At 32.2% G+C, this 10,211-nt stretch overlaps 1 pseudogene; it reads left to right on the top strand.

The window, feature by feature from the left end:
- The first annotated feature begins 3,746 nt into the window (after positions 1-3,746).
- On the top strand, positions 3,747-4,887 carry LOC150038903 (uncharacterized; annotated as a pseudogene).
- Positions 4,888-10,211: the final 5,324 nt, after the last annotated feature.

The following is a 10,211-nucleotide window of genomic DNA, read 5'->3' as shown; positions in this document are numbered from 1 at the left end:
AATCGTCTTCAAAGAGAAAGAATGTTGATATATGTATATAATCATCACATTTCTCGTAAGGGTTATAAAAAACTTGCCCAAGAATTAGTAAGTTTTTCGACTTAAATTAAATCTTTTATTCTAATATGTTTATGTTAATTAAATATGTATGTTCATGTAGAACATATCGAGTGATCCTTCTTATCATTCGACGTTATGGAAAGAAGCACAAAAAGGAAAAAAAAAATAATGAATACTTTGATGAAGCCACTTGTTAGGACTTGAGAATCGATGTCATTAATTCAACTCTAAACTGAAACAAAAGAAAATTTATAATATCGAACTACTCTTATTACTACTAAAACGTAGCGTCCGTGGTAAGTCCGAGTCGATTTGCAAAGAAGCGCGATTGATTTCGTTAAGTTAATTTTTCTAACTAGAGCAATTAAATGGGGGGTTTTGATGTGGAAGGGATAACATGCATAAAATTGAAATAAAAGTGCAGTGGATATATGAAACGGTAATGGATTCATTTAGTTCTTGGATCAAGTAGTCATTCAATGTAAATTAAATCATTGTTTTCAACCAACATATCATATATTCAAATTATGCATGCATAGCTACCCAATCGATGTGAATTAACTAATCTCTATAAGTCCAAAAACCAATTAATCCAAACCGAGCAAGCGTCCTAATTTGTATTTAAGGTTGAAAAGTCGTGCCCTAACTAACCTACACACTCTTAGATGCAATTGGGTCCTCAGTGGCCATAAAGAACTAGAAAACACATGCATTAAGATTTAGGATTCAACTATGTTGATTAAGTGTCAGGAAAGCCGTGTTCAAATAATCAATTTATTCTTAAATCTAGATTAAACGTGCGAGTCTGAATTCAAAGCATGGATGATTACAAGGATACATGCAAGTTTGAATTTAATTAGCAAAGACATTCGTTCATAATAGGGGCATCAATCCAACACATAAAAGCAAGACTAAATTAAACAAGATTTAAGAAAAACATAATTATGAATTAAAGCATAAAGATTGAACAGAAAACTCATCAGAATACAAAGAATGTTCGATCCAAGAACTAAACGAAAGATTACCTCATCGATTCATAGATAAATCGATGGGATACAATCCAATACAAATTCATAATCCGAAAATAAAATAAAAACTAACCTAAAGATACTAAAAATTGAAGGGAATAGAAGAAGAAGGAAGTCTGACTTTAGCCTCCATGCATTCAGCTCCTAAATTCGGCCTCTTGTTCTGAGGGAAAATAGTTCATAATAGGCCAGCCAGGACTAGTGTGATCCTAACCAGTCTTCTTCTTACTTACACGATTTTTTTTTCCGGGATTGATGTCCGCTTGGAAGAGTGAGGGTTTAGGCTTTACCCCCAAAATTCAGCATATTTTTTACCTAGGGTTGAGGAAAGGTATTTATAGGATTCATCGCAGCGTTGCAATGCTCATAATAGCATTGGAATGTTGATGCGGCGAGAAGGAATCGTCAGACAATCAGTCCAACGCTTAGTCCAACGCTCGGTTGCGCATGCGCTCAGCTCCGTGTTTGTCAATTATCGCAGCGTTGCAACGCTGATGCTTCTGCCTTCAAGCGTTGGAGTTCAATGTTGAGATGCGTTAGGACACTTGCGGTAATGCAACTCAAAGCGCCGCCACGCTTTGAATAACGTTGCAACGCTGTGTCCACTGCCAGAAACTCGCTATTCGATGCTCGACGACTCGATACTCGATCTTCATTTATTGTTAGCATTTCCTTGATTATTCGACAGTCTTTTACTCGATGGTACTCGATGGTGCTCAATGTCTGCCTCAAACTCGGTGGAACTCGATTGCATTTTGGTCTTTTCAACTCCTTTGAAGCTTGAATGTTCAAATTAATTCCAAATTGCTTAAAATTAACCCAATTCTTCACCAAATTATTAATTCTATCTCTTGGTTGCTCAATACCTACAAAATAGGGAAATCAATATATAAAATCCACTAATGAGCCCGAATTAAGCTAGGAATATTAGCTCTTTTTTAGAGCTAATAAACACCCCCAACTTAATTCTTGCTTATCCCAAGCAAGGTAGAAACACACAATCAAATAGAAAATAATTAAAAACATGCTAGCTTAATTCGCTAAGTCATTACTCCAGTCTCAACAGTCAGCTAGAATGAAATTTGTAATCAAGAACGAAAATCAATTACAATCAATCAATGAAGCACAAGTTTTAAAAGAATTCTTGATCCATTCATACATGAGTGAGCCTAGAGTTTTGCTAGTTAAGCTTGCACAGCCAGGAAGAGTTTTATAAGGTCCTCATCCTATTTTCCCTTACTCTGGTTCGGTTATCAACCTCGAACATACTAACTTACATAAACAGGGCAACACTAAGACAAGGATTCCTAAACTCACATACACAAAACATAAAGGGTATTTATTTTACCTAGAGGGCTAGCTTTCACACCTCACCACCAGGAACCTATCACTATTTTCTAACGGGCCCTAACTAGACATAGCGGAGGTAGCTCTTTTCACCTCTATTCATGCACACATACACACTATATTTTTACAAGCACACCGGTTATGCCTCATTTTTTTTTTTCTATTTTTTTAGAATTGCAACTAATATCCTTTTCTTTATTATTAATTTTATTCACAGTAGGCCTTATTTTATCCACTTTGTCTAGTTTTGCTCTACCATAAGTATGGTTACTCCTAAGTCAAAGGTGAACCTTTCGGGGTGACAATAGAAGTACAAATCAGATAACTCAATTCTAAGCATGCAAGACTTTAATTTCGCAAAATAATGACTTAAAGACGCATGAGAGATAAGAAATTTTTTAAAATTTGAGTTAAAAATCATGTTCATGCATTCCTAACGTTCTTTCATGCAAATTTCATTACGGGAAGAGTGCGTCATATACTATAATAATAACAACAGAGCAAACAACTAGCTCTGCAATCAAATCACATAACATTGTTCGAGCACAATGCTCAAGGACCCCAAGCTAAATCTAGAAACTACCCAACAGGTACCCCATCTCCAACTTAAATGATACATTATCGCTAATGTATCTCAAATAAAGCTAAAAAAGAATAAAAACAAGGGAATGGAAAACCTCCTTTGATAACATAATCACGCAAAGTCCACAATGAGCCAATAAATTGAAGGATGCTCTAATAAAAAGAATGTTCGACGTGTCAAAGTGTCAAGAGAAAAAATTCATAGCAAACAATCTCATCAAACCAAATCAAGTGTCGCACCTAGTGCATCTGAAGAAAAGGATATTTAGAACATGCCTAAAGAATATTTGGAGGTAATTTATTCGTTGTGACTTTTAAATTTTAATCATATTGTGCTTAACCATGCATGACATTAGTTCTTTTAAATTTGTTAAGAGGACACTATGCCACTTGGCCATAGGAACTCTAGATAATATTATTGCGGTAGTCATAGCGTTTGATGATGATGTGTCATGCTTAACGGTTAAACTACTTATTGACATTGTCATGGGAGAAAATTTGCCAATAACCAATTTTTGTGAAGGGAAAAATAGAGTTTTTAAATCAAGCAATAGGCAAGTTCATAACATGGCCTCGTGAACTTGTAATTATGGTTGACGAGGAAAAAGTATGCTTCTTTTTCAGTATATGAGTTTGGTTATTTATTATTTTTCGTACTTTGAATTCTTATAACTTTGGTTATGGTAGAACCATTCAACAATAAAGAGTGTTGGCCACTCCTCCAAATATATGGACACCAATGGCACCATCAAACTCTTGAATGGACATGCCATACACAACATGAACGATGTAGACATGATCCATATCAATTTGAATGAGCACATATTTGGAAGAGACAAATTTGTTTATTTAGTTCGTGATGATCTGATCCAATATTGCAATATGGTTGAAATTGGTTATATGTGTATATTGACATACATCACGTAAGTATTATTCATCTGGATTCACAATCTTTATATATATTTTGTTTCATGTTTAAATAATAACTTTTACTTTATTTAGGTATCTTTGGGATGAATTTGACCGTGATATTACCAAGAAGCTTTTTATAATTTATCAAGCAAAAATATTGCCACATGTGAAGTCTCTAGATCTTCGATCTAGAAATTTAGCCAACTAACTGGAATTGGATAATTTGGACCAATTACTTCTTATTCCATATAACACAGGGTAAGTAAATACAAGTTCTTTATTTATTTTTAATTTGCATTATACATGTACTAATATTTCAAAAATTTTTCTTATTATAGTTATCATTGAATATTGATTGTCATCAATCTTCAAGAAAATTGTGTTTATGTTTTGGACTCCATTCAAAGTAAGGTTCAAGAGGATTTTATAGAATTATAAATATGTTAGTGTAACTGAACTTTCTTAGCTCTTAATTCAAGTATTTATGTTTAACTAATGTTTTCAAACTATTTAGTAGATGAAAAACATGGCAAGCCATGCATGATCTCCAACACCATCGGTTTTCTCCAAAATGGAAACCTATAAAGGTAAATTTGCATTCATTTTTTTTAACAATTTATGTTCATTCAAACATAAGAATAATTATTTTTAACTTCTTCATATGCAGTGTCGCTATCAATTAGATCTTGTAGGATGCAGGTACTATGTGCAAAAGTATATACATGAAATAGTGCATAATCCTACTACTTATAGAATGGATTGGAAATATTAATTCTTGCTTGTGGATAAATTATTATAGAAGTGTGCTTCATTGCACGCAACTTTGTATTTAGTTTTGTGGTAGAGTGTATTATTCTATCTATTGTTATATTTCAGGTTTGAAGTCAGTGAAATTATAGGTGGAAGACAAATATTTTTGGCTTGCCTTGTAGAATATAACAAGCACACATTACAATGAATAATTTTTTTATATTTCCTGACCCAACACGAGACATATATTGTCGTTTTTAACTTTTTGACCGACATAAAAAATGGATTCGACAATGGCGTTTAAAAAAATGGACAATAATTGAAAAAAGGGACAAGAATTCTGGACTTCAATGTCGGTTTAAAACTGACATTAAAGGGCTTTAATGTTGATTAACAACCGACATTGAAGATTATGTTATAAAAGATCTTCAATGTCAGTTTTATACCGACATTGAAGATGGTGTATAATATCGGTTTAAAATTGACATTAAAAACCTTTTATAAGACGATCTTGAATGTAGATTGTCAACTGACATTAAAGCCCTTTAATGTCAATTTTAAATTGACATTAAAGCCCATAATTCTTGTAGTGTGGAAAGAGTTTGTCGATTGGCAATAGTGTCTAGTATATGGTGAGTCTTAGTACAAAGTTGAAGATGGAAAAAGAAAAAAGATTACACATAAAATTTTATGAAATTTTCATTTAATACCAAGATTAAAGCAATTATTTGCATCTAAATATATTGCACCTGAAATGAGGTGGCATAAAAATAAACATGTTGAAACTAATGGAGTGTTGCGACATCCAACCGATGTTGAAGCGTGGAAGCATTTTGATCATGAGTTTCCTCAATTTGCTTTAGACCCACGAAATGTTCGTTTAGGACTAGTTTCAGATGACTTTAATCTATTCGGGAATATGAGTAGTTTGTATAGTATGTGGCCAGTGGTGCTCATTGCTTACAATTTGCCACCTTGAAAATACATGAAAGAGACAAATTTCATTGTCTCCTTTCTTATACCCGAGTCGAAATTTCCTACAAAAGAAATTGATATTTACTTACAACCATTGATTGAAGAGTTAAAGAAGTTATGGAATGATAGTGTACACACTTATGATTGTGTTAGCAACGGATACTTTCAACTATGTGCGAGCTTATTGTGGACTATTAATGGCTTTCCTATGTATGGTGACCTATCTGAATAGAGTACTAAAGGTTACCAAGCATGTCCTATTTTTAAAAAGGATACATCATCATTAAGGCTAAAAAGAAAGCAATGCTTTATGGGGCATTGACGTTATCTTCTAGATAATCACAATTGGTGCAAAAGCAAATAATATGATAGAAAAATGGAACGTAGATCACCTCCTCCAATTTTCATGGATGGAGAAACTATCTTACGAGAGGTGAACTTGTTACACTTTTTCGTGCTTAACAAACATCCAGAGAAACATGATAAAAAAACGAAAAAGAAGTTTAAATTGGAATAAAAAAAGTATATTTTTCCAACTTCCATATTGGTCGAAACTTTTACCAAGACATAAATGGGATGTTATGCATATCGAAAAGAATATTTGTGATAATTTGGTTGGTACATTACTAAATATTAAAGAAAGAATAAGGATATAACTAATGCTCGTTTTGGGTTTAGAAGATCTAAATATACGAAAAAGAATATTGACTACTTGTAACAAGGTTGCATTCTGTAAGTTGTAAAGTCACACGCTGCATACACATTGACTACAAGTAACAAGGTTGCATTCTATAAGTGGATGAAATCAATCAAGTTATAGAGGAGCAAAAATAAGAGAGAGAATTCTTAAAGGCTAGCTTGGCTAGATTGGACGAACTGGAAGAAAGAAGACAAGCTGAGATGGATGATATGAAAGGTATGGTCTTACAACTCATGAAAGATAAATAGAACTAGGTATGAACTCTTCAACTTTCGTAGCAAACTAATTAGAAGACTGTGTATATTGTCATAATGTAGTTATGGTAACAACATAAACATATAGTTATGTAAAGTATAGTTAATGTTCTGAAGTTGAGTTTTAAGTTTTATATTGAGTTTGAGATTAATTTTGAGATGAGAATATGCTATATTAAGTTTGAGACTAAAGTGGGTGGAGGGATTGAATAAAGTTTATTTATATTTGTCAGTGTTCTTATGTTGTATTCAAAGTTGGTATAGGGGTAAATGTATAGTTATTTTTATGGGAAAATACCATTTTAGTCCCCAAGTTTTTTGGAATAGGTTCATTTGGTCCTTAGAAAATATTATTCTCTGCTTTGTTCATCGCCCGTTCACTGGCACGTGGTGGTGGTGGTGGTGGTGAGGGGAGAAGATTGCATAAAGTTCATTTATATTTGTTAACGTTTTTATGTTGGGTTTAAAATTGTTATATGGGTAAATGTGTAATTATGTTTATGTTTAAGTTTCAACATAAGTTTTGTATTGAGTTTAAGATTGAAATATGTAAATATGAGTTGGTTTATGTTTCAATTTGTTAATGTTCTCAGTTGAGTTTTAAGTTCTATATTGAGATTGATAAAAATTTTGAGATGGACATATGCTATATTGAGTTTGTGGATAAAATAAGAAGGGAGGTAGAGAGGGGAGGGGTGAGATTGAATAAAGTTCATGTGAATTTGTTCATATTCTTATGTTGGGTTTAAAATTGGTATAGAGGTAAATGTATAATTATGTTTAAGTTTAAGTTGGGTTTTAAGTTCTATTTTGAGTTTGAGATTGAAATGTGTAAATATGTATTGGTTTGTTTCAATTTGTCAATGTTCTTAAATTGAGTTTTAAGTTTTATATTCATTTTGAATAAAGTTCATTTGAATTTGTTAATGTTCTTATATTGGGTTCCCGTTCGTATAGAGGTGATTGTTTAATTATGTTTATGTATAGGTTGAGTTTTAAGTTAATTATATAATGATGTTGTGATTGTTATTTGTATATTGAGTTTGAGTTTAAAATGTGTAAATACGAGTTGGATTGAGGCTAAAGTGGGAGGAGGTTATTGTATAAAGTTCATTTATATTTGTTAATATTCTTATGTTGGATTTAAAGTTGGTATAGGGATAAATGTATAATTATTTTTAAGTTTAAGTTGGGTTTTAAGTTCTATATTGAGTTTGAGATTGAAATATGTAAATTTGGATTGGTTTGTTTCAATTCATTTTGTTCTCAGTTGAGTTTTCAATTATATATTCATTTTGAGATTGGTATATGGTATATTGAGCATTAAACTTATTTAAATTTGTATTCTATAGGTGTCTCAAGATTTATGTTAAAGATGTATCTCCTGACAAGCTAAGTTAGGTTGTAGGATTATGTTTTATATGTACTTTGTGGATATAATGTAATATTATTTAAGAGTTAAGAATTTATGGATGCTATGTTATATTTAAGATGAATAGTAATAATAGTTGTATATTTTATAAATTCTTAAGATTCAAACATGTTTTCTAGATACTATTTAATATTGTAAACATCTAATTAATTTTAGCAATTTTTATTTGATATTTGTAAGATTTAAACAGGTATGACATTTGTAAAAAAAAAAAAAAAAATTAAAAATTTACTACATAAAGAAAAAGGATATTTCCAATGCCTAAATATGTAATCCCGATGGTACAGGGGTCGAGAAAAAGTGTAATTTCATGCTTGTTTTTTACCTTTTTCCGATGCTAAAATAGGTCACAATTGGCATAAGTAACCATCTTCTGTCAGTATAAGGGTTGGAAAAAGTGTAATTTCACACTAAAATAGCTCTCAAGAGAACTTTTGCCGATGGTCTAATCGTAGATAACCGTCAGAATAAGAAACTATCTCCCGACACCAAGTGGAATTGGCACAAGTTGACTTCTCCCAATGGTGAAAAATTATTCTTACCGTCAGGATAAATAACTTTTTTCGACAGTATGGCTCAGGGTTGGCAAAAGCCTCCATCCTTGTTCCGTTATGATACCTTTTTTTCCTACGACAAGGTTTTTCTGGTCGGAGAAGGTTTTTTCGACAATGTTGTCCTGACGATGCTGTCGACGATGGGATTACCGTCAGATTAAGTTTTTTCGACTATTTTTATGGTTTCCGTCAACGGCAAAAGTCCAAATTCTTGTAGTGGAAACAAATTATTGATTTCAACATCCTCTACATTTTATGAAATCCAAACTGAGCTAAAAATAGGGTTGGAACTTTTAAATTTAAGACCAAATCGAAAATTTTTCTAAACTATTGATACCAAATTTATAATTTAATGAAAAAAAAACATTTTTCCTAAAATATAAAAAGGAAACATCCTAGTACACGAACATATAAAATGTTGGGCCTACTTCTTTATATTTGTAGAGTTCATCCCAGATGATGAATAATATTTGGCCTTTCTTTGCTGATCTAGACGTGAGCCCAGTTCTTTTGCTCAAAATTAATTTGGTTTGGTAGAAAACTTGGCTATCAATCGTCCACGATCTTCCAGCTGATGCTTTACACGTGGTTTGATCCACTGCTCTTTGTCTAATAGAAGTGAAAGAAAAATTGGCTCATCTGATGGGTGTTTAATCAGAATTAATTTTCTTTCTCTCTCTTTTGCTCTCTTGTTCCCTCGTTCTCTGTCCTTTCGAATTTCTTACACTTCTTCTAACCCTAATGTCTTCTTGTTTGATCTATGTGACTGCTTTGAGTAAACGATGAATGAAAACATGCAATCGTGTAGACGATGGGAAGAAGAAATGAAGAGCAACCATGCAATCGTGTAGACGATGGGAAGAAGAGATGGAGAAACACAACGATATACGTTGTTCGGCTTATTAATGTCTACATCCACGGGAAGGAGGGAGATTTTTATTAAGAGCTAAGTCACAGATTCTTTCTTTTACAGATTTCAAGTTCTTCTTGAAGTTTTTTTTGTATTGTGTTCTACAAAGTTTGTAAATGATGAGTATTTATACTAATTTCTGATACAAGTAGTTACGATAAATGACTGTAAAAGACAAAAAAAATGTAAAATAGTTCTTCAATGTTGAATATTTGAGCTTATAATCTTCATGAAAATATGAAAACAATACAGTAAAGAAAGAATGAAACTTCTTTATGAAAAAGTTCTCAAATTCCCACTAACATATGCACTCATTGCTCCCATGAACATTGCCAAGTACAAAGCCCATGCATCTCTTTTATCCCAAAAGTCACTTAGTGGAGAGATAGAAGAGAGAAATTTTCAAATATATATATTTATGTATATGTATATATATATAATAGAGAGAAGTTAGTTAATTACTAGAATAGCCATGGATTAACAATAATAATTTATTGTTAGCACTTTTGTCGGCTAAGTAATTGGATTGAGAGAGCGATGATGGAAGAATGACGATAGAGAATTTAGAAATAATCATTATCATAAATCACAAAATTTTATTTTTAGTATATATCCCATTTTTGTTTCTTGACTAAAAAATGACTTTTAATTTGTGTAGTGGAAAGAGCCCATGCACATTCAATCCTTATCATATAGTTTGTCCCCTC

Source organism: Benincasa hispida, chromosome 1 (genome assembly GCF_027475165.1).
Source record: "Benincasa hispida cultivar pf3 chromosome 1, pf3_genome.v1.1, whole genome shotgun sequence".
NCBI lineage: Eukaryota > Viridiplantae > Streptophyta > Magnoliopsida > Cucurbitales > Cucurbitaceae > Benincasa > Benincasa hispida.
The sequence above is the reverse complement of the archived record's forward strand: the minus strand, read 5'-3'. Positions and strand labels throughout refer to the sequence as shown.